The 20106-nt window shown below is 48.2% G+C and overlaps 1 pseudogene; it reads left to right on the top strand.

Moving 5' to 3' along the window:
* Window positions 1–438: 438 nt before the first annotated feature.
* LOC144685223 (large ribosomal subunit protein P1 pseudogene) lies at window positions 439–863 on the top strand (annotated as a pseudogene).
* The last annotated feature ends 19243 nt before the right edge of the window (window positions 864–20106 follow it).

The raw sequence follows: 20106 nt of genomic DNA, 5'->3' as shown, positions 1-20106 counted from the left end.
GCACCTGTCCCCTTCAGGAGCACAGTGTTACCAGTCACAGATGCTGAAGAGATAGAGGCCAGCTCCACCTCAAAAGTACTGAGAGCACACGGAGAGAATGACGGAACTCTGTGACGCCTGCCCACGACATTCTGGCAGCAATGACCAGCACCATTGAGGTGCAGGCATCAGTAATGTGTCCAGGGGGTGTGAAGTCGGACCATCACTTTGGTTTGAAGGTTACGCACTGCACAAGGAAGAAGCCCTGGACTACAGGAACCAAGGTTTCACATCTGAGTGACACAAACACTGCTCACCATAACAAGGAGCCATAGGCAGGGAGACGTTCTTGGGAGTTTATTGACAATAGTGAACATTATGTACATGTGATTAACACCTGTGCCCAGGCTGTGCAACTTTTCTTGCTCTGACCTGTTTGGAAGTGCTTGGTTCTTCTGAGCGAAGCTAAAACCGAGATTCTCCCAGCAACTGGCACTATCAGACCCGCAGAGATCCAGCACCATAGCTTCCACCGTGGAACTCGCCTGTATCTACAGCGCACTCACCCTGTATGACGACGAGGTCACCGTGACTGAAGACAAACTCAATGCCCTGATTAAGACAGCTGGTGTAAACAATGAGCCTTCCTAGCCCAGCCTGTTTGCCAAGGCATTGACTAACATTGACATCAATAGTCTGATCTGCAATGTTGGTGCTGGTGGTAGTGCCCCAGCTGCTGCAGCAGCTGTTTCCACTGCTGCCCCTGTTGCTGCTGAAGAGAAAATGAAAGAGAAGAAACAGGAGGAATCTGAAGAGTCTGATGATGACATGCGCTTTGATCTCTTTGATTAAATGTACCATGCAACATGATTGTTACAATTAAAAATATAACATCTTTCTGATTGGGCTCAGGTGCAGATTGTTGTTGCCTGAGCTGTAGTTGGGAACTGGTGTTGCTGGTTGCTGTTTGCTGTTATTATTATTACTGCAATGATGGATTTCCCTTCCTTGCTTCAAACAGGGGGACTGCTGCTTATCAGGAGGCTGGGAAAGAAGGAACAACAAAGCAGTGGACTTTTGAGGATTCTTGCTGACTACTACACCCTGTCACAGCTGCTACTACAGGGCAGGGCCTACTGAGGTCTTAGGAGCCAGGGAGCAGGAGTTCAGAGAGAGCTGGGAGGTGGGCACCCCGCTCCAGCTAGAAGGGGGAGGACTGATACCGTGCCGGAGGCGGGTGCCTGGGGGAGGAAAAGAAGTTAAGACTCTTTAAATTGTTTTGTTGGCTGCAGGGGGAGGAAAGGAATATCTGTTACAACAAGGGAGGGCTGCTAATGACTGAGCTTTGAACGGGAAATATGATCTGCACCCCTCTCTGCCCTCCCTTGCCTGGGTTAGCCGGTGCTACCCAGAACCAACTGCATGAAAGGAAAACAGCCTCTTAGCCTGAATTGTGCCTGGGCGGTGCCAGCAGCCCAGGGGAAGACTGCTCCCCCTGCAGAAGAAGATCAATGCATACCCTCCTGCCCCCAGTAGACCACATGATCCACCCTGACCAGTCCTACATGGTCCAGGGCCTCACCATTTTTAACAGCATCCATCTGGTCCAGGGCATTATCCACTTTTCCCAGAGGACTGGTCTGTTGAGCACCTTCCTGTCTTTTGACCAGGAGAAGGCGTTCGACAAGGTGGATCATTAATATTTATTCGGGACTCTAAGCGTTCAGGATCGGGACATATTTCATCGCACAGATCTGGCTTCTGTACGCTGCCACAGAGTGCCTAGTTAAGGTTAACGGGTCCCTGACAGCGCCCCTTCGCTTTGGGAGAGGAGTGCGTCAGGGCTGCCCCCTGCCTGGCCAATTGTATTCTATCTGCGTGGAGTCTTTCCTGCACCTCTTGTGAAGGAGGCTGTCGGGATTGGTTCCGCGTGGGCCGGGCATCGGGGTGGTCCTCTCGGCTTACGCCGATGACGTGCTCCTCATGTTCACCGACCTGGCTGACCTGCAGAAGATGCACGAGTGCCAGGAGGTCTACTCTGCCACGTCCTCTACCAGGATCAACTGAGGCAAGTGTTCTGGGCTCCTGGTTGGTCAGTGGCAGATGGATCCGCTACCTGAGGAGCTCAGGCCTTTCACTTGGAGCAGGACCAGCCTCCTCTACCTAGGGGTCCACCTCTGCCCTGCTGAGGAATCCTGGCTGGTGAACTGGCAGGAACTGAAGGCCAGAGTCACCACTCACCTGCAACACTGGACAGGATTGCTCCGAGTGCTGTAAGACCGGGGACGAATGCTGGTCATAAACCAGCTGATTGCCGCCATGCTGTGGTACCGGCTGGTCACTTTGAAGACTCCCCCGGCTTTTGTCGCAAAAATCCGGAGAATGTTTGTTGATTTTGTCCGGGACAAAAGGCTGTACTGGGTCGCTGCTGAGGTTCTGAGTCTCCCGCTTAGGGAGGGCAGTCAGGCGCTGCTGTGCCTACGCACCCAGGTGGCAACTTTCCACTTTCAGGCCCTGCAGCAATACCTTTACCTCGAGCCCCCTCCGAGATGGTGTGTGCTGGCGACCTATTTCTTCCGCCAGGTGCACGGCCTGAATTATGACATGCAGCTCCTGTTTATAGACCTGAGGGGCCTTCGTGGCTCATTACAGGCGTTGCCCGTCTTTTACCAGGACCTGATCAAAGTCTGGAACATGGTCGCCTCGTGACGTAGCTCTCCCCCGTCAGGAGTAGCGGCTATCATCAGAGAGCTGCTGCTCAGGAATCCGCCCCTCCGTCCTTTTCAGTGGCTGGCAGAGAGGAGGGCTGACGGGGTGACCAGGATCGGGGACGTGCTGGGTGGCGAAGGAGTGGACTGGGTGATTTCACAGGAGTTGGCGCGTCGCAGGTCGATGGACATCCAGCTCGTGGCCAGTATCATTCAAGATGTTAGGTCGGTTGTGCCCCTCCCCAATGTCATTCTGGGTCTCGAGGTGGCGCAGGTGCGCGGTGATCTTCCATCCGAGCGTATCCCTGTTCGGATGAAATTCCACATTGGCCCCACATCCCAAACCCTCCCTTGGGAGACGGAGTCCCACAACCTCAGTCACCTCGCAGAAATGCCTTCCGTGCCCTTTAGCACAGCACGGAGGGGTTTCCTGTATGGGCTGCTGCTGCATACCCTTTGCTTCCTTACCTTGCCTGCCCCCAGGACTTTGTTGCTGTCTGGCAGCGGAAGTCCCCAGTGAGGGTCCCTCTATGGGGGTGTCCTCCCACATTCCATCGGGAACCTGGGGTGGAAGGTGTTGCACGCAGCAGTCTATACAACCGTAGGATGTGTTGGTTCATGGACTCCCAAGATGCCTGCATCTTTTGCAGCCTTGTGGATTCCATTGACCATGTTTATGTAGGTTGCTGTAGGCCACAACCCCTTTTTGTTTCTTGAAAAACCTTTTACTGTTGTTTTGTTTGCACTTCAGCCCCACGTTACTGATCTACGGGCACCGGGTGCGGAGGGGGGCGGCGAGGGGGGAGGACCTCCTTGTGAACCTGCTCCAAGTTGGCCATTTTCAGGTCCAGGCAGTGGACGATCAAGGGGGTCATCCGACCCAACTGCCTGCTTCTCTTCCGCAGTTATGTTTGCTGCCATGTGTCCCTGGAAAGGGAGCATGCGGTGTCCGCTGTCACCTTTGAGGCCTCCTGTGCACGGTGGGCACTGTGGGGACTGGAGTGCTATATAGACCCTTTTAATCATATTTTGATTTAATGTTGGTAAGTTTCCTTTGAATTTTATCTTTTGCTTTTGCAATTTCCCTTTAAGGGGCTACCTTTTACTTTGTCCCTGATTTTGTTAATTTAGTTCATTTGTTTGTGATCCAAAAGAGTTACGTTTTCTTAGACTTCCTAATCCTGCTGCTATGTCTTGGTGCTCCCCCGACATCCACAGCAGAGGTGGAGGCAGCCTGCTGACTGCAATACCCTGTCTGTGATGTCCACAGTGTGCATCCTCTGGAGGGCCAAGACCTGGAGGGCCCCAGATTACTTTAGGTGTCCTACTGTAGGCCAGCTGCACCCTCCTCGGCCTGTGGAGCTGGAGCTGCTGGGATGATAGAAAGAGGTGATTTGGAATGGCCAGATATTCACAGAGCCATTTGGGTGGATGGCTTCAGGGTGCCAAGCTGCTGAGGAGATGGGGAAGCTGGAGTGGGATCGAACTGCCCCATAAATCTCTTGTGTCTACACCGTTGGAGACCAACTATGGCGTCAGCGATGGAGTTCAGCCTGCACAGCAGTGCAGGACCGATGTCCTGGACCAAGGTTTCCATGGTGGCCCCATCCTGCCAGTGTTGACCTCGATGCGTTGGCATGACGGCGCTATCACATCAGTCTGAAGGCAGATGGACTCCTCCATCATCCCTTGCATTCAGAATAGCGCACCAGACATCCCTTGCTGATGTTCCTATGATTGTCTTTGCAGCTCCAACAACTGATTGAGGACCGAGTCCAGAGGCTCATCATCTGGCTAAGGCTCAGCAGATTCCTTGCCTTCAGCAGTCCTTCGAGTGCTGGTGACCAAGGATATGCCTGCCACCATCTGTTGTGGAATAGACTGTGTGCTGTGCTCACCAGATTGTGATCCCGAGGCTGCTCTACATCTCGGTCCCACCGAGGTGTGTGTCACTGCGTTGGTGGAGGGTGTGGGTGAGCACCATGGTGGGTCTTCAATGGTGCTGCCCTCAGGGTCCTCATCTGAGGTGCTTTCGGCACTGGGGTCGGGCTCAAAGTTGCCTGAGGGCGATGTATTACATGTGCCTAGGGCAGAAAGTGGAGATTATTAGTGTTTGGCAGCTATGTTGAACACAGAACAGTGGACTCAGAGTGGCATTGAGTGAGGGATCATGTGACGTAGGATCCTCACGTGGGTGTTCACCACAGATCTCACCGTTGCTGCGGAAACAGTCCATGTCCTCTCCAATGCGCGACTCTCGAATGGAGTGAGGACCTCGATGTCTGGCACTCTACCCCCCATGGGACCTCTCCTGTTGATTGTGCGCGATCTTGTCCTGTATAAAGGTAGATGGAGAAAGTGTGAGCAAGACATGTGCCAGGCCAAATGAGAATGATGCCAGGCGTGCATGTGCGGTGAGTGGAGCCATGGACGGGATGAGGAAGCTATCTCCAGAGGAAATGTGAGGGTGTGTGTGAGAGAGAGAGTGGTGATGCCCCTTGAGCTGGCAATGAGTGAGATCCCAGTGAATGCATGATGGCCTAGTGAGTGGGTGCGCATTTAAAGTGTTGCATTTAGAAGTGGCCACCACACCTCAGAAAGGATTTTTTAAGATGTGCAACGCAGATTAAACAGAATAATATCAGTGCTTAAAAAGATTAAATTATGCGAACAGATTTTTTAGACTATGCTTGTATTCCCTTAAGCATAGACGGTTAAGAGGTAATCTAATTGAGGTATTTAAAATGGTTAAAAAGTTAGATAGAGAGAAATTCTTGCCTCCAGTGGAGTGACAAAAACATGGGGGCTTAACCTTAAAATTAGAGTTGGGCCATTCAGCGGTGGTACCAGGGTGTACTTCTTCACACATTGAGTCGTGGAAATCTCTCCCCAAAAGAGTTATAAAAGCTGGTTCAATTGAAACTTTCAAAATTCAGAATGATGGATTTTTGATGTGCAAGAGTACCCAGGGTTATAGAATTAAGGCAGGTAGATGGAGATAAAATATATATTAGCCATGATCTAAATAAATGGTGCAAGACTCAAGGAGCTGAATGGCCTACTCCTGGTCCTATTGGAAATAAATGCATTTCCCATTGAAGGGAAAATTGTCAGTTTTCCAGGGATGATTTGGTGCCAAGCATTGACCCAGATCTGTGACAGTTGCTCTTGATACCAGCAATGCAATTCAAAAATGGCTGTGGTTGACTTATGAATGGATGAGAAAGATGGACAGAAAAAGACCAACTGGTTATCAAGTGTGTCCCATTCAGGCTTATTATAACTCAAAAACATAGCCCTCAATGGGCTATCCAGCAGATTGGGAAATATGTTGATGTGCAAGAATTTATGGCATGCAAGCCCAGATTCCATGATGAGAGTGCATCTTTAAGTGTTTGTTTTATTTAAGGTGAGATATTATCAGTTAACCTAAATGTGGCTATGCAAGGAAATTTGTTTTAGCTGTGCATTTGACTAAGGCTTGAATAACTTCACCATTTTGCATGTGGAGGAGGAAAAGAGTTTTGCAATTAATGAACACTTTGGAATGATGAATTATTCTGGCATTTTTGCAGATATTGATGGTGGAAATTGAACTAGCATTGAACCCTCTACAGATGCAGATGTTTGTGAATCATCTTATGCACAATCAATATAATCCGGTGGATGACATGAAATTTTGTTGTGATTTGTAAGGAAAACAAGAGGCAAAAGTTATTTATGTAAAGTGCAACTGAGATGCAGAAGTGTTAGGCTGCTATGATTGGAGAGATTGGCAGCTATAATGTGCTGTTTAGCCCAAAGTACGACTAATGGAGCAGCTGTATTGATACATTGTTATATAAGAAACACCACATTCATGATTGAACACTCTTTCATTATAATGTTGATTTTTAAAAAATATCAGAATTCCAGTTTTACCATCTTAGTTGCCTTTATGTGACTTGTTAAATGATTTATTTTGTTGACGCTGAAGGTCAACATAAGCACATTTAGATGTATTGATATAGCACAAACCATCACAATAAAGTAGATTCATTCATGAGATGTCTCATTTTAATGAGAGTTACATCACAATGTGGTCCTTATTTCTCACTCGATAAAAGAGCATTTATGAAAGATGGCTTACTTTTGAATTCTAAATATGTTGTTTAGAAAGCTGAATGCCAATGCTAGAGAACAGAATGCTCATTTTCACTTTTTGCATACAATCTATTCTCAAATCCACTTAGTGCAGGTTCCACAATGGATTGAGGTGCTTCTGTTCTGACCTAGCAATCTGTCTATGTCTTCGTTGAACTGTGCCTCTACTCGAAGAAACTTTCCTGTGTAACTTTCTGAGCACCACTTCTTATTCTGTCACTGACCACAACACTCCTGAAGCCTAAAAAATGAGATATTTGAAGGAGTGATCAAAAGCTGATCAAAGAGGTATGTTTTAAGGAGAGTTTTACAGGAGGAGAGGCAGGGGCAAGAAAGTGTAGAGGTTTCGGGAGGAAATATAGACAGGGCCGTAGGACCCAGACTGCCCTTGGCTACCAATGGTGAAATGAAGGAAGGTAGGGAAGGCCAGATTCGGAGGAACAGAAAATTTTGGAAGAGCTATAGGTCTGGTAGAGGTCACAGAGATAGCAAACAGGGAATGCCATGAAGGGATTTACACTTAGTGAGTTGAATTTTCAGACCTTACCGAGACCGGGAGCAGAAATGGACAGGGCATGAAGATATATATCAACGTCAGCTAATATGCCTGTTTCTCAGTTCCAACCCTGTATCCAGCGGCAGCCATTTTAGGAGAGGTGGCTTCAGAGTGAAGCAGGGCTGCCCGCCTCATATAAGGCAGGCAGCCAATTAGACTCATTAATAGGGACTAGCTGGGATTATCCAGTCATTCTCCAGTTTCCTAACGTGATGGTGGACAGTTCAATTGCCTGGAGGTGGGCACCCGGTGGCAGGCTGGGGGTTGTGCTCCAAGCAGGCCTACAGGTCATCCCTGCCTACCTAGATGGGATTGCAGCCAACGGCCAGAGCGATTTCCTCCCCACCTCACAATGGTAGCCTGGCTGTTTCATTCTACTTTGTATTTGAATTTTTAAAACATTTGGTGAGAGGATACTTTTATGTTGAAGCACCCTCTCAATTACATACCTGTTACTGCAGCCTGCTGCTTCTCTTAAACTGGAAAAGCCCTGATTGGCATGCAGCTTTGTGAGTCCACCTGATGCCCTAAATTGGACAGGGAACCTGTTTCCAATTACAGGGACGCCTCAGTCAAAATGCAAGTGGCTATTTCCTCCCCGCTCGGGGACCATTTAGACTGAAAAAAGTCCCAGCTCATGTTTCCTTCCCCCACCCCCAAAATGCAATTCAGCCCAATGTTGAGAATTTTAAGTTAGAGGTGCTAGGGACAGGGAAATAATGTGAGCCTGTGAGGCCAAGAATGATGGGTGAGTGGCACTTGGTACAACAGATGTGAAAGAGGGTTTTAAATGAGTTGAAGCTTAAGGAGGGCGGCCAGAGAGCATCACAAATCAGGGCATTTTCTAAGATCACACTGCTGAGTGGTTACAAAGCACGCACTGATGCACTGTAACAGTATACTATGCTTCTCAAGTCAATCTGGTTAAAGGATTTTGCCTCACGTGTATCAAGCAGTGAGTAGTATCCCTGCCTCTTGGCCGGAAGCTCCAGGTTCAAGTCCCACTCCAGGACTTGATTGTCATGGAAGGTGCATTCATAATGTGGCCAAGCAGGTTGAGAATCAACTTGTAAATCCTTCCAATATGCCTATGCAAAGTGGTAAGAATGGAAGAGTCTCCTGGCCAGCCATACTTGCTGTCGAGTGCTGCCCCTCAAGTTATAGCCTCTGGCGACAGGCTAGCAACTGTTCCAGGAAAAGCTAGGTAATGGGCTGTAACTCCCGAGTTCCTCAGCGCCAGATTTGGGGGGTGCCCCAAAGATGTGCTGGGGGATCCCCTTCAGAAGTTCACAGGTAAGGGTTTGTGTGGTAATTGCCCAGAAATGCAAACTTCTTCTGGGCTATTGCCCTACAATGAGAACCATCGAAAAATGCAATTTTAAATCACAAACTTCGGATGGTTCTGACTATGTTACACCTAAAGACCCAGGCTGACTCTCCCATGGGACTCCACTCTCCACATCCTCGACACCTCCAGGGACTCCACCCACCCTCCCTCGACTACCCGCCATGGGATTGCCCCCACACCCCCACTAGCCAGCCCCCACAGTATCCCTCCCCACCGACTCCCCATGGTGTTCCCCCCAACCTGACCGGACCTGCCCATCCACAGGCCTGACACTCTCCCCCGCTCCCGACCCTGCCCCACACACCCGACCTCTGACCCCCCCACCCCTCCCTGAGCTCCAACAACCCACTAAGGTCCTGACCCCCTCCCGCTCTGACCTCTCCTCCACCACTACTCACCCAACATCCGACCCGCCGTCCCCACACTCCCGGATGTCCAACCCTCCCGAGGTTTGCCCCACGCCCACCCACCTGACCAACGACCACCTCCACCTGCCCAACCTCCAATCTCTGCACACCTCTGAGGTCCAATGGTCCCAGTCCCTATCTCCCAACACCCCGCTCCCCCAGAGGCCTGACCCTCCCACCTCCGCTCTCAACCCGACACCCCCCACCCACCCGACCTCTGACCTCCCTCCCGAGGTCTGACGGTCCCAGCCCACTCGAGATCCCGCTCTACAGCCAGCAATGAGGTCTGAACCCACTCCCCCCCACCCCACGGGAGTCAGGAGGTGAGTTACTCATCGCAGGATTTCTATCCTCTGACCTGCTCTAGTAGCCACAGTATTTATATGGCGAGTCCAGTTCAGTTTCTGGTCAATGGTAACCCCCAGGATGTTGATAGTGGGGGATTCAGTGATTGTAATTCCATTGAACGTCAAAGGGCGATGGCTAGATGCTCTCTTGTTAGAGATGATCATTGCCTGGCACTTGTGTAATGCAAATGTTACTTGCCACTTGTCAGCCCAAGCCTGGATATTTTCCAGGTTTTGCTGCATTTGGACATGGACTGCTTCTGTATCTGAGGAGTCACGAATGGTGCTGAATATTTTGCAATCATCAGCAAACACCCCCACTTCTGACCTTATGATGTAAGGAAGGTCATTGATGAAGCAGCTGAAGATGTTTGGGCCTAGGGCACTACCCTGAGGAACTCCTGCAGTGATGCTCTGAACTGAGATGACTGACCTCCAACAACCACAACCATCTTCCTTTGTGCTAGTATGACTCCAACCAGTGGAGAGTTTTTCCCCTGCTTCCCACTGACTCCAGTTTTTCTAGGGCTCCTTAATGCCACATTTGGTCAAATGCGGCCTTGATGTCAAGGACAGTCACTCTCACCTCACCTTGGGAGTTCAGCTCTTTTGTTCATGTTTGAACCAAGGCTGTAATTAGGTCAGGAGCTGAGTAGCCCTGGCGGAACCCAAACTGGGTGTCGGTGAGCAGGTTATTGCTAAGCAAGTGCCACTTGATAGTACTGTTGATGACACCTTCCATTACTTTGATCGAGAATAGACTGATGGGGCGGTAATTGGCTGGGTTAGATTTGTCCTGCTTTTTGTGCACAGGACATGCCTGGGCAAATTTCCACATAACCGGGTAGATGCTAGTTTTGTAGCTGTACTGGAACAGCTTGGCTAGGGGCGCAGCAAGTTCTGTAGCACAAGTCTTCATTAATATTGCCGGAAAATTGTCAGGGCCCATAACCTTTGCAGTATCCAGTGCCTTCAGCCATTTCTTGATATCATGTGGAGTGAATCGAAATTGGCTGAAGATTGGCATCTGTGATGCTGGAGGCCTCTGGAGGAGGCTTTAGAAGATTGTAGCAAATGCTTCAGCCTTATCTTTTGCACTGATGTGCTGGGCTCCTCCATCGTTGAGGATGGGGATATTCGTGGACTCTCCTCCAGCGAGTTGTTTAATTGCCCACCACCATTCACGACTGGATGTAGTAGAACTGCAGAGCTTAGATCTGATCTGTTGGTTGTGGGATCACATAACTCTGTCTATCACTTGCTGCTTATGCTGTTTGGCACACAAGTAGTCCTGAGTTATAGCTTCACCAGGTTGACACCTCATTTTTAGATATGCCTGGTGCTGCTCCTGGCATGCCCTCCTGCACTATTCATTGAACCAGGGTGATCCCCTGGACAGATGGTAATGGTAGAGTGGGGGATATGCCAGACCATGATGTTACAGATTGTGTTTGAGTACAATTCTGCTGCTGCCGCCCACAGTGCCTTATGGATGCCCAGTCTTGAGTTGCTATATCTGTTCAAAGTCTAGCCCATTTTGCACGATGGTAGTGCCACACAACATGATGGAAGGTATCCTTAATGTAAAGACAGGACTTCATCTCTACAAGGACTTGTGCGGTGGTCACTCCTGCCGATACCGTCATGGACAGATGCATCCGCAGCAGGCAGTTTAGTGAGGATGAGGTCAAGTATGTTTTTCCCTCTTGTTGGTTCCGTCACCAACTCCTGCAGACCCAGTCTAGCAGCTATGTCATTTAGGACTCAGCCAGCTCGGTCAATAGTGGCGCTATCGAGCCACTCTTGGTGATGGACATTGAAGTCCCCCACCTAGAGTACATTCTGTGTCCTTGCCACCCTCAGTGCTTCCTCCAAGTGGTGTTCAACATGGAAGAGTACTGACTCATCAGCTGAGGGAGGGTGATACGTGGCAATCAGTAGGAGGTTTCCTTGCCCATGTTTGGCCTGATGACTTTAGGGGGTCCTGAGTCGATGTTGAGGACTCCCAGGGCAACTCCCTCCCCATTTGTATAACACTGTGCTTCCACCTCTGCTGGGTGAGACAGGTCATGATGTCTGAGATATGATTCCGTGAGGATGACTATTTCAGGCTGTTGCTTGACCAGTCCGTGAGACAGCTATCCAAATTTTGGCACTAGCCCCCAGATGTTAGTAAGGAGAACTTTGTAGGGTTGACAGGGCTGAGTTTGCTGTTGTTGTTTCCGGTGCCTAAGTCAATGCCGATTTCATTCCTTTTTTGAGGCTTTGTGGCATTTTGATTCAACTGAGTGGCTTGCTAGGCCATTTCAGAGTCACATGATGGTAGATTTCCTTCCCTAAAGGGCATTAACGACAGGTTTTTACAACATCATTACATTAGACTTTTAATTCCAGAGTTTTATTGGATTCAGATTCCACCATCTGCCATGGCAGGGTTCGAATCCAGGTCCCCAGAGCCTTACCATGGGGCTCTGGATTACTTGTCCAGCCACAATATCGCCACCACCACCTCCCTGGAGGGAGGTGTTAGGAATAATTCATCACAACCTATCTAAATCAAAGGTCTTTTTGCATCACAGTCCCACTGCCACTGAGATATGCTGCTATCTTCCCTTCTAATATAACCAAAAAGTCACTCTGAAGTTGACTCAAGCCACCAAATGCTTTAGTATGATTATTAAAAGTTACACAGCAGCACAAGCAGTGGTTTCAATGTTGCCTCATTCAGTCCCACAAGTTTCATTCAGAGTAATATTTACGAAAACTGTTTCAGCAAGTTGACAAGGGAGAGGCTGCCTGTAGCATGCACCAATGGATTTAAAAAATAGTGTACATATAAGAATAGATTTTAAAATTCTGCATTTTGAAAATATGCTTCTCTATGCAAATGAATTAAGAGAATGTGAAAAGTACCTGTCGTTGTGTATTAAAGCTTTAATGGGTCAGGGAGGTTTATCTTGCATTATTGTAATTTGGACAGTTTGGACTCCAGTCCCATTCAGATAAACTTGGAGCACCAGGAGGCCCCGATGAACATGGTGCAGTGTCACTCCCTGAATTGACTGGAAAGCTTTTCAGCCTTGTGATGAGGAATTGTGCATGTGCGAGATTGATGTTCCACTCCATCTTGGCCAATATTTGTAGCTTTGATTCACAGCTCCAAAAGCCAGTCGGGAGGAATACAACAAGATCTTGGAACAAAGTGTTGGAACAGGGTTGTCCAACCTTTTTGCCCGGGCTGGGGGGTGGGGGGGGACTACATCTCAAAATTTTTCTCACTCAAGGGGCAGATGAGCTAATCTCGGGAAGATAAAGTTTGCCCCAACATTACACATGAATTTTAAAAGAGAAATGAAATGAAAGGACTTGCTGAGCAAAAAAAAAAGAAATAAATCAAGATGAGTATTAGAGTGTAATAGAGTGAGTGTGTGTGTGTTTGGTTCACTCCCAGTCTCAGAGTGCTCACTCACTCACTGTTATGTGTTACTATGGGGTCGCTTTGCTCGTGAACTGGTTGCACACTTTTCTGTTGGCAGGTGAGTCGATTACAATATACGGCAGACGCAGAGATCAATATGAAATGAAGCACATGCTATTAATTTACACAGACAATAGAGTACTAACATGATGTGTGCTTCTACAAACAGAACCTACTGTAGACTAACCTTAATGTGGTAGCCCGCACTATACAGCTGTTGGGTCTTACAGTCACGTTGTCAATCTGCTCATATTCTCTTAAAGGTTAATTTCACCTCAGATCACCACACACACCCAAGCAGGCTTTCGACAAGGACGAACATGTGATCAAGTCCTCACATTGACCACTTCAACTGAAAATTGCTTTCAAAGGACTCTTAAAACAGAGGCTTTTTCCCTTGACCTCACTGCAGGGAATGATACAGTCTAGCACATTGGCCTATTTGTCAAAATTCCAGAAGTTCTCCCTCCCTGGGTTACTGACGCTATTGAACAGCTACTTCAGGATTGACAGTTCAGGGTGCATTTGGGTGACAAGGCTAATGCCTGGAGGATACAGACAAATGGGCTACTTCACAGGTCTGGCTTAACCCCAACCCTGTTCAACTTGTACACCAATGACCTATCCCCCCCACCCCAACCCGGTTCCCGAAGTTTATCTGTGAAGTCGACATCCGCTATGGAATACAGGCTCAGACTTTCCCAGAGCTATAAGACAGACTAAACAATGATATTGAAAAGCTGGCTGAATATTGCAAGACAGGGCACCTACAACTGAGCACCAGTAAAACAGTTTCTAGTGCATTCTACCTTCACAATGCCAGTACCAGAATGAAACTGAACATCACCCTGGATGGCCAGAGACTGAAGCACGATCCCAACCCTGTTTATCTAGGCGTCACCCTTGACGGAACCATCACGTAAAGACAATGCCTAATCAAGACTATCGAAAAAATTAAAACCCACAACAACCCCCTCAACTGGCTGGTACCTCATGGAAATCACAGGCCAAGACTCTAAGGACCTTTACTTTTGCGGTCACATACTCTACCACAGAATAGTGCACCCCAATATGGCACTACTCTGCCCACACCAAACTTATTGATCTGCAATTCAACTCAACAAAGCGCATCACCACAGGTACTCTTCGACCAACTCACCTTCCCTGGCTCCCAGCCTGAGCAACATTATGCACTGACATCATGAGGCTAATTGCAACAGGCAAGTCACTAGAGAAGGTCTACTCCAATGCAAACCTACCTTTATTCAATGACCACCTCAACACACCAACAGTACACCTTCCCTCACACCACTCCGTGTGGTTAAAACCACCATGCCGAGGAGGAACAGCCAAGGGCCTATTGCAGGAGGATTGGCAGGGGAAAACTTTTACCAGAAACCACCTTCTCATCGTAGACCCTCCTGACTGTCCACCTGGCTTTGATCTCCCATAGCGACAGTGGGTCCTGTTAAACCATTCCCAGAGTGCCCTAGGCTCCTGTCCAGCCACCCAGATCAATGGGGTCACCAAGACCATCCAGGCTGCGGCTGTAGTGCTTTCTAAACAATGGGCGAAATCGTCCCAGATTTGCACTAAGTGCGGTAGGGGGCGGGTAAAACGACATTTTACCTGCTGGATGGAATGGCAGCTTTTCACACCATATCATCCCAAACCCACTGCATTATTTACTCATTCCAAGGAAACACGCCGTTTCCATGGTGAGCGGTCTCTTATTTGTCTGCCATGCCATCACCTCGCCGCTTCATCGTGCCGGGCGACATATTTAAAGTCCAGCCGCGTGCACAACTTTCAGTGCTTCCAGCCCACGACTCCTGCATGGAAGACAGGACGGCCCCGAAAGGCAAAAAGACTGCTGCCCCCAATTTTAGTGACACGTCCCTCGAACGCATTTTTGACGCCGTGGAGATACGCCATGATGTCCTCTATCCCCGCTCTGGCCGCAGGAGGGGCAGCGGCATCACCAATACAGCATGAATGGTGGTGGCAGCACCAATGCCCTGCAAAAGAGAACAGCTACCCAGTACTGCTACAGGATGAATGGTCTAATCCATTCTGTCAGAGTAATTCACTCTTCTCATCATTCTCAACTCTCACACTCTCTACTTTGGATCACAGGGAGCTGTGCCACGTGACTGAAAGCCACAGTCAGCTGATCCCTCAATTCAATCCAGGTCTTCACCTCCAGTCAAAAAGACACCTCCTCTATTGAAGAGCTGGAAATAAGCTACCTGGAAGACTCGTCACAGCGTATACCCATGCCCAGCGCAGAGACACACACCTTGGTGGGACTTGGATCTAGAGCAGACTTGGGTTCACATCAGGTGGTCACCGCACGGATACATGTCCGCAGCAGGAGGAGGCAGGTTCATGCGAGCTCCTCGTACTCGGAGGACTACTGGGGATCAGGTATTTGTGAGGTCCAAGTTGGATGACTAGCCCCTGGATTTGGCCTTCCAACTGATCCTGGAGAGTCAGCAGAAGGCGTGGGCACATCACGCAGAGCTGTTGGAAGCCCTCAACAGAGTGGCATATGAGTTGGAGGAGTGCGTCCACCTGCTCTCTGATGAAATGGTGCCCACATTTGTGCATTTGGATGTCTCCATGGGGAGGATGGCGGATGCCACGGAGACCCTGGTCCAGCAGAACGCGGAGATGTATGCAGACCTGCACTCCATCGTGGTAGCCATGGGTGAGTTCCTGCAGTGACAACACAAAAGGGAAACAGGGCATCTTGAGGTGCTCCTTCCTCTCAAGGATTCAGGATGGGGCCCCCGGGCACCCGAAGGGCCATCCACTCAGGAATCTCAGAGGCTGTCCTCTCCCTCCGAGTCCCCTTTGCCTGTGACCCCCTCAACCTCGTCCTGTGTCAGCACAGGAGGAGCAACTGGCCAGTGAGTGATTCTGGAGGGAGAAGTGTGTGTGTGTGTGTGTGTGTGTGTAGTAGGGCCTTTCGGAGCCTCTTGCAAGCACTCTCCCATGCACACGGATCCTTCACGTATCACACTCAGCTCAATGTCCTGAGCATTTTCAATGCTGCCTGCTGGGGTTTGCTTTCAGCTGTCCATCTGAGCTGACCTGCATCGCCGTCCACCCAATGACCACACTCCCATGTAGCACCTGATCTCCCCCACCACAACTGTCATTTCACTTTCGATTTAGACAGCATGGTGGTGATTGAGTTTTTGCGCACTCCCCTATCTTTTCCCTCCCCCAATCACCCATTTCCTTTCCCTTATCACTGTTGACCCCTCTGGCATCACCTTCCATCTCCCCTCCGTGACCTACCAGCCACAACCCCTTTCCTTCGAGGACGTCCAGGTGAACGTGCACATTCCCTTCCTTCCCAAAAATCCCACCCCCATCCACATTCACATCCCCGACCTCCTCCTTCCCACCCCCAGGATCCGTGTCTGCCTCCAGGTCCCCAACAACTACCCTTGCCGTCCCTTCTACTGCCACCATCAAAACCTCACCCTCCCACCCTACTGCCTCACTCTGCCCTCAGTCATTCTCGCCATTCCCTCATACCGCGCCCCCCCTCAGTTCACTCTCCAGGAGGCAGTCATGGATCCATCAGACCTCTCCCTTGCACGTTCACCTGGACAACCCCCCAAAACCCTTTCCCTCCCTGCTTAGTCCTCCCATCCCTGTGGACTGCCTCCCCTTTCCACAATCCTTTGTGCCCCCAGGCTCCCTCGCCTCTCTGCACTCCTCCCAACCAGCCCCCCCGGACTCCCTCCCCTCTCCGCAATCCTTCCTCCCCCTGGACTCCCTCCCCTCTCTGCACTCCTTCCCCGCTCTGAACTCCTTCCCTTACACCTTCCACCCCCCCCCCGCCCCTTACACCTACCTCCCCAGATGTCACTTTCTTTCCCGTTACCATCTCCTCCCCACAGTACTCCGTCCCTCCCCAACCTCACACTCCCAACACCTTCAACCCCCTCTCTCCCAAACTCACCCCCCACCAACACCTCTTCCTCTCCCACCCCTTCAACTATCACCCGTCACGAGCATCAACGGTGACTTGCCAACTTCCATGAGCTGCTTTGCAGCAGAGCCATGTCCATGAGAATCCACCCTACATGCCTTGGACGTTCCTCCAGGATCCCATTGCTCTCAAGCTCTAGCATCTGCTGGTCCTCGGATGTTCGCCATGTGAGCAAGGCCCTGGCGGTAAGCCCCGACTTTTGCACCTCACGTTTGTCACAACGTGTTCTGCACTGGTGGTGCTTTCCCGCTGACGTGGGCAGACAATCCAGCGTGGTGGGGGGATGAGTCCAGCGGGCTAGTCTTATAATGATATACTGTTTATTACAATGAGGTTCCCCACTTCTGATGTTGGGGAACACACTCCACCATTGACGGTCTGAGCGGACAATCGCAAACTGGTTTCACGACGTCGTGAAACTGATATTTAATCTTCTCGCCACATTGTCCACTCACACCACTAAACACGCCCAACATCAGCAGGCACGGACAATTTCACCCAATGACTCACCCTGTTGAGGAGTGTCTGCTGACTAAACTTGAAGGCAGGCCTAAAGATTTCCAGCTAGTCTCTGACAAGGCAATTACTTGGCTCTGTGACTATGCACCAGCTAAATAAATAAATAACAGCTCCAAAGGCCAGAGATTAGATACATTTATCAGATCCCAATAATTGCCAATATAGTAAGTTGTTTATAAAGGGTAGCAATAGATAGTTATCTCAAATGGATTCCTGCTAAGTGCATGCATTACCCTCTGGTCATTGGGTAATGGGCCTATGACCTAGCAGTCTTGTTTCTGCCAAGCTTTTTGACATTGAACTCTGCATCAGATTCATCATTTGTACGCTCACCAGAATAAGAGCTTCTTGCCATGAGTTCATCATATTGTTGTCCTAACAGATAGAGAAACAGCAGCCAAATCTCTCCCAATTATTAATAAACATTGGCTTAATACGGAATAATATTTGGAATTTGAATATCAAGCTTCACACCAATTTAATCCACACATTTCTGAAAATAACAGTCTCAGGGATATCACAAATTGTTTTTTCTCAGTTTTTGCTTTTTTATTGGGCATTTATACCAAGCTTTGTGCAATATCCTTGAATGGAAATTGACTGATGGAGTCAATGTGTTAAGGAAAAAAGAATTTATCCACATTATTACTGCACTAGAATTACAAATTTGAACGTTTTTTGTAAAAAATAAGGAGAAAATATGCCTTTTGTCCAAATTAGTATTCAGGAATATACAAATGAACATATTTATAGGGAATGATCCTGTGATATTGAAGTTAAAATAAATGCCCCTGAAGTAATTGTGCACAAGAGTGAGAGATGTTGTTATGGTAATTTTTTAAACTTTACTATTTATTAATGAATACTCCACTTAAAAACATAATGGGCTAAGAAAGGGTTGAATGCCGTAAAGATTGAACATAAATCAAGCCTAACCCATTACCACTGATTTACAGCCATTTCTTTCAATATTTTATAACATTGCACAGGTGCCTGATGTACTTTCACAGTCTCCATCAAAGTACAATTTAGAGCAGCGATTTCCAGCAACTTTGAAACAAGCTTTTAAAAATCAATCACCATAAACACAGCTGTCATTATGCAGTGCAGAAGAACAGGCGCTGGCAGGCAAACTAGGAAGCCTCTCCGTTAGTAACACTGACAGTGTGTCCTCCATCAATCGGCTGCTGGGGGAAAGGATTCAATATTGAAAAGAGGATGACGTTTTAAATTAAATGAAGTGTATGGCCTGAAAGATATGGTGCATTACAGGCTCGAGGGTTTCTGGCTATTTAAAGCTGCAGCAAAATATGCCTGTAGATTTTATTTGTACATACAGGACATTATTCCACAGCTGGCTTGGGTTTATCTAGTGATTACAGACAAGGAAGGCCACAGGTTTGACCTTCAGTTTCTGGTGAATTACTTGATCTTAACTTGGAAGTCCCACCAATAGGTCTCAGTAGTCCCAGGTTAGGGAGGGGAAATAAAATTGGTATGAGTTCTGTCTCTTGACATTTATCCTGCTAGAATTCCATGAGAGTGTATGTAGACTGAGGGCAGGATCAGGCTTTGCTGTGATGGCATCCATAGTCGGGTTACCTCCTGACTCTCGAGGTTCATAACTAATGATCGTCTCTCAGTCAAGGCATTGGAGAATATTTGATGTCTTTGGAACTGTGCAACAGCCCTGCAGAAAAAGGCAGGAAAGGAGGAAAATAAATGAAGACATATGCGGGAGCTTTATGTTTTATTTTGACTGCATAATGATCATTTAAATAAAGCAGAATTTATCAGAAAATAAACAAAAACAGCATCAATAAAAGTAGGTCCGGAAAGGACTGGGAAGTATTAGATATTGGCTCATTTTAAAGCAGTTCCTTTACTATTCAAGCAGCACATTATTAAGACGATATGCTTTTTAAAGATATAATTTCTAAATTTTCTAAATGTTCTGGCTGGATTTTTATAAAAACTGGAACCTTCTAAGAGACAATGACAAAACTGACCAGACTTCTACAATACACATAATCTTGCATTCCACCAAGTGGGATGAAAAAAAAAGACACTCAACCCCCTGGGGAACATGAAAGACCCCATCCCCTGTTGTCTTCAGGTCATCCTGAGGCCTTTCAAACATCTCTGAGATGAGACATCAAAATGCAATTAACTGTTCTGAAACAATAACTGCAGTAAACATGAACTAGAATTTCTCTGGAATATACAGCCAGGACTGCTTACCAAGCAGGAGGCAGAGAACAAAAGGCAAAGCTGTACTGAACTGAAAGCTATTGAAGTTGTATGCCCTCTTTGTCTCTCTCTCTCCCTCTTGGAAGTGCTAGCTGGTTTGCAAAGTAACCATACTGAGAGAAATCCACTGCGAACCAAGACCTTTTTGGGAATAAGATGTGGAAACCTGCTCCAAAATATTACACCCAAGAAGACAACAGAACAAAATGGAATCACTGCATTGAGACCAGCCGAGGAACAGCTATGTCCATACTTCTCGTTTTATTACTTATGAACTGTAAAATTCCTATAAGCCTATTCTTTTACTCAGCCATCTCTACTGGTGGGTGCACGTGTATGTGTGTGTGTGAGAGAGAGAGCCA

This window comes from Cetorhinus maximus, chromosome 10 (assembly GCF_964194155.1).
Source record: "Cetorhinus maximus chromosome 10, sCetMax3.hap1.1, whole genome shotgun sequence".
NCBI classification, from domain to species: domain Eukaryota; kingdom Metazoa; phylum Chordata; class Chondrichthyes; order Lamniformes; family Cetorhinidae; genus Cetorhinus; species Cetorhinus maximus.
This window is presented reverse-complemented; position numbering and strand designations above follow the sequence as displayed.